This window comes from Siniperca chuatsi, linkage group LG13, assembly GCF_020085105.1.
Source record: "Siniperca chuatsi isolate FFG_IHB_CAS linkage group LG13, ASM2008510v1, whole genome shotgun sequence".
In the NCBI taxonomy this organism is placed as follows: Eukaryota; Metazoa; Chordata; class Actinopteri; order Centrarchiformes; family Sinipercidae; genus Siniperca; species Siniperca chuatsi.
Genome location: NC_058054.1, coordinates 480,001 through 485,000, shown reverse-complemented (window position 1 = coordinate 485,000; position 5,000 = coordinate 480,001). Strand labels below are relative to the sequence as shown.

Genomic DNA, 5,000 nt, shown 5'->3' with positions numbered 1-5,000 from the left:
GGAGTCTGGACTCAGCCAAGAAACAGTCTGAGCAGGTAACTGGAACAATAATAACACAAACTTATTGTACTGGCAGTAAACAGCGCACTTGACTCACACTCATTCAGCTCAATCTGAAAACAATGTGTGTCCACAGCAACGATACCTGTCCACGCTGAAACACCTGAACAGCTGAGAAACAGCTACATCTTCTGGTCTGTTTCAGTTAATAAACAAGCAGTGAGACGTCGATCAGGTCGCTGCGACAGGATCAATGACAGCCTCTGTGCTGAAATTTAAAACATCACAGAGACGATTCGACGAGACAGGAAGTTGTCTTTTTAACTTTACTGACACACAGACTCCGAACAGACTGACAGAAGTTTTCAGATTTCTCCACTGTGGAGAGTTTTAGACAAGCTCTGAGACAAAAAGACGCTCGGTGTCTCCAGGGGTTGTGTTTAACTGAGTTATGTCTGATGCTCTTCTCGTAGGACAGAGGACAGAGGACAGAGCGCTGGATGGACGTCTAGCAGTGTAAGTCTGCTTCTTTCTAACTCGCACAGATATTGCAGAAAGAGAGGGTTTAAAAAGCATTGTCATTAAGGGTGTCGTGGTGGTTAAGATGCAGGCCATGTCTAGCTTTACTGCCACGAGCAAAAAACACTAAAACGCATAAAATCATCTTTTAAAAAAACTTGGTCATTGAAGATTATTTGGTTTGCTGATAAGTTTTGAGAAAAATATGCACTTTAAGATTCATTGACTCAACGTGGTGTCAGGAGTTTCTACAGAGAAACAGCTGATCTGAGTCCTGCTCTTAATGTCACGGTGTGTGTGAGTGTGTGTGTGTGTGCATGTGTGTGTGTGTGTGTGTGTGTGAATGTGTGTGTGTGTGTGTGTGTGTGTGTGTGCATGTGTGTGAAACAGGAAGAGAGTTGGAGCCTACCTCAGCGTCCTCGCAGCACTGAAAGAGAGAAATTATAATGCAAAGACTGAAACCAACACAGGGAGAGAACAGGGAGAGAACAGGGAGAGAGGGAGGATGGGGGAGGATGGGGGAGGATGGGGGAGGAGGAGAGGGAGAAGGAAATGAGAAGAAAGAAGAGATGAAAAGAGGAGAACGAGAGGAAACAGAGAGGAGTTAGAGAGGAAAGCAGACAGAGAAAGAATGGAGAAAAGGGCCAACTCTCTCTATAGAAACCTGATCAGCTGAAGGTCACCATGGCAACCAAGCTGTCAGTCAAGGTTAGTCCCGCCCCCTGGCTGTCCACACACACACACACACACACACACACACACACAGCTGCAGACAAACTGCTGTTTTGGTCTGATGATGTCGCTGATCCTCTGCATCATCACTCACCTGACTGCATCATCATGCCACACGCAGCCAGGTAAAGCTCACCTGACCCGGACCTGTTTAGTTCCACAGCTACAGTGTAACTGATGTACAGTGTGTAAATGTATGTATCTGGATCAGAGTGGAAGTACTGCAGGTCACCTTTCACAGGTAACACACAACAGGAAACATTATTCAGTTTGTTACCTGACAGAACATCACGTTAACGCGACTGAAAGTCTTGAGGACGTGAACGTTTCTTTGCTAATCATCTGGTAAATAAAAAGCACTGAAGGAAATGACACACCTCACATGTGGAGACTCTACTCTCTTCTCATTGGCTCACAGACCTGAAGGTGTCTTTTTCGGCTGATTAATTTACCTAAAAACTGCAGATATACTGCACTGAACACTCAGTGTAACCTCCCGTTTATCTTGTCATTGTGTTTCCTGTTTTGTTTTGAAGTACTAACTCTCCTGTCGTTTCAGTTCCTGCCCTGGTGTTTCCCCGGCCCCTAATCACCACACCTGTGCCCTGTTACCTGCCCCTGGATCCTCCCTCAGCAAACCCCTTATATACCTTGCTGTGTTCTCTGCTCTTTGCCAGATTGTCTTTGTTCTACCTCGTGTGTTCATCACTCTCCAGCATTACTAATGTTTGTGTCTTTGGTTTTTGGACTTTGCCTGCTCGCCTTGGACTGAATTCCCGCGCAGGACCCCCGGCTCTTCAGTAAAGTCTGACCTTTGAACTTTACTCTATGTCCTGTGCTTTTCAGTCTCTTGCCAGAATCGTTACAGTACAATCTGGCCATGACAGTCTCAGGGGAAGAGACTATACCACCACGAGCACATGCTAACGAGTTTGGTCGGCGGTGTCCAAGAGTCTCAACCCTCAACCTTCAGCAGACCCAGCGTCCCCTGTCTCCCCTGCTCTACAGCATACCGCTGCTTCGGTGAGTCTACCTAGTCCCCGTCCTGAACCCTGGGCGCCACATGTGGAAAGGTACGATGGTGATGTGCTCTCTGCAGGTTTTTAACTGTTCCCTCACCTTCGAGCTCCAGCCCCGGTCTTACCCTACTGAGTGCCTCAGAGTGGCGTTCGTGATCACCAAACTCTCGGGGAGAGCACGGGAATGGGCTACAGCAGAATGGGACAAACAATTCCCTGTTTGCCGTTCTGTTTTGGACTTTTCTGGGGCTGGCCGGTGCCCTCTGAACACAAGCAAGTACAGAGATTTCTGGTGTTTGCTAACTTTTATAGACTGTTAATCAGATACTACAGTTTTGTTGCTGCTCCTCTGCATACCCTTACCTCCCCAGGCACCAAGTTCCAGTGGTCCCCCCCCCCCCTCAATCTGAACAGGCTTTTCGGACTCAAGGAACGGTTCGCCTCCGCATCCATACTTCACCCTCACCTTGCTGGACTCCAAGCTCCAGTTCATAGTCGACTGGTTCTTCGGACGCTCAGCCTCCTCAGACAGCGCTTCTGATGGCCCTCCCTGGAGGAGGACGCAAGGGAATCGCTGCTTATCAAATTCGTGCCCAAAATAAAATGTCCCGCCAGTGTCCGACTGGATTATTGCATCCCCCCCTCCCAGTACCACGGTGGCCTTGGTCCCACATCTCGCTGGACTTCGTCACTGGACTGCCCCAGTCTGCAGGTAAGATTGGGATACTCACTATTGATCATTTTTCTAACATGGCTATTTTTTTTTTTTTTTTTGTTCCTCTGCCCAAACTCCACTCCGCAAGCAGATGGCGGAGGTTATGCTCTGCCATGTTTTTCAGTTACATGGCCTTGCCCAGGATGTGGTGTCCAACTGGGGTCCCCAGTTAACCTGTGGAACTCCTTCCAGAAACAAGAGGCTAATTGGGGCCACAGCAAGTCTCTATTCTGGCTTCCACCCCCAGTCCAATGGTCGGACTGAATGCTACAACCAGGAGATGGAGACAGGGCTTCGTTGTATGGCCTCACAGAATCCCACCTCATGGCGCCGACAGTTATTATGGGTAGAATATGCTAATAACTCTCACTTTCCAGTGCATGTACAGTTATCTGCCACCCTTCTCCCAGATCTGGAAGAGGAGACAACGGTATCATCTACTCAGGCACTAGTGTCATTGCCACTTCACCTGGAGGAAGGCTGGGACCTTCATGTCTCGAAGGTCAAGACGAGCACCTTGGTTCCCCCCTCCACCCCCTAGGTCATTGTCTACACGGTAAAACGTCTGCTGTAGAGGCTGGGGTCGCCAATATCTGGTTGACTGGGAGGGACACGGGCTGGAGGTTTCCACATGGGACATTCTGGACCCATCCCTCAGGGCCTCCCATCAGCACCCCCTGGACCAACCTGGGACATAAGGAGCCGTCCTTAAAAGAGGGGGGGGGCACTGTAACATCCTGTTAATCTTGTCCATTGTGTTTCCTGTTTAGTTTTGAAGTACTAACTCTCCTGTCATTTCAGTTCCTGCCCTGGTGTTTCCCCTGCTCACCACACCTGTGCCCTGTTACCTGCCCCTGGATCCTCCCTCAGCAAACCCCTTATATACCTTGCTGTGTTCTCTGCTGTTTGCCAGATTGTCTTTGTCCTACTTCGTGTGTTCATCGTTCTCCAGCATTACTAATGTTTGTCTTCGGTTTTTGGACTTTTGTCTTGTTTCTTGATTACTTGTCTGATTGGTTTGCTTGTCTTGGCCTGAATTCCTGTGCAGGACCCGTGGCTCTCGAGTAAAGACTGCCCTTTGAACTCTACTGTGTGCTTATCTTGGCATCGGAGTCCCTGCTTTACCAGAGTCGTTGTACAGAGAAACTGCAGTATCGACCAACTCGGCTATCTGATCCGTTTTAACTTTATTTACAGTCCATCCAGCTTATAGGAATCAAATGTTTGTGTGCTTGGCTGAGTTTCTAGCTGGCAGAATATTGGGTTTTATATTGAATTCAATATAATTAATTTAAAATTAATACATTTAAGAATGTGAATTAAAGGCAGCTTAACCACCAAATCACATAAAATTCACTGGAGTCAAAAAATGACGGCAGTTACTGAGATCTGTTAAGCTAGCTGCCTTTTAGCAGGAGTTTAGCGGTTTCTGTTCTCAATCATAAATTTTTAATTTTTTTTTTTAGCTGCTTTATTTGTGGAACAAATTGAATAAACTGTCAAAACTTTTTTTAATTTACAAATAACTAAACGTAGCTTTAGCTAAGGTCTCTCAAGCTAGCTTTCCCTTGATTATAGCCCAAGATGCTCTAAAACAAGATGACACATTACAAAGCTGCACCAATGGCATGAAATAGCATTCACTTCCTGTCTCCTAAGTGGGCGGCAAGTTTTATTTTGAATGTCAGTATTTCCTCTACTAATCTAGACTTTCTTTAACAGAACTGGTTGTCGCCTGTTGCCCCCCTTAACTATGAATATTTGAGTTCTGGCCTGGCTGTACTGTTTTTGTTTTAATTGCCACATTAATACAGATAGAAGCCTCAAAACTATAGAATCTGGGTTTTTTTTGTTTGTTGCATTGTACCTGTCCTTTGCCTTATGGTCTGTTGCCCACCTAGACCGAATGCTAGCCTTGCACATGAAGTTTCTGAACAAATAATATCCACATTGATTCAACATACGGTTTTGCAACAGAAAACCAGTCATTTAATTTAGTCCAGCATGTGTCTGGT

General features: G+C 46.5%; 1 protein-coding gene and 1 long non-coding RNA gene across 6 annotated transcripts in view; one reads left to right on the top strand and one right to left on the bottom strand.

Moving 5' to 3' along the window:
- slc4a2a (solute carrier family 4 member 2a) overlaps positions 1–5,000 on the bottom strand; it is a 33,532-nt gene that overhangs the window by 26,677 nt on the left and 1,855 nt on the right. Inside the window, exon 1 of one of the 2 annotated variants that reach the window (XM_044219554.1) lies at positions 929–1,034. The exons of the other annotated variant lie outside the window; for it this stretch is intronic. The gene's annotated coding sequence lies outside the window, so the exon portion shown is untranslated. Of the gene's footprint in view, positions 1–928; positions 1,035–5,000 lie in introns of those variants that run through there. 2 annotated transcript variants of the gene reach the window in all.
- Positions 1,213–5,000, top strand: part of LOC122886938 — a 3,936-nt gene continuing 148 nt past the window's right edge. The window contains exons 1-3 of one of the 4 annotated variants that reach the window (XR_006380438.1): positions 1,213–1,227; positions 1,811–2,982; positions 3,077–4,501. This is a non-coding gene — a long non-coding RNA (uncharacterized LOC122886938). Of the gene's footprint in view, positions 1,228–1,628; positions 2,983–3,076 lie in introns of those variants that run through there. The other 3 variants (XR_006380437.1, XR_006380439.1, XR_006380436.1) reach the window with 3 other exon arrangements.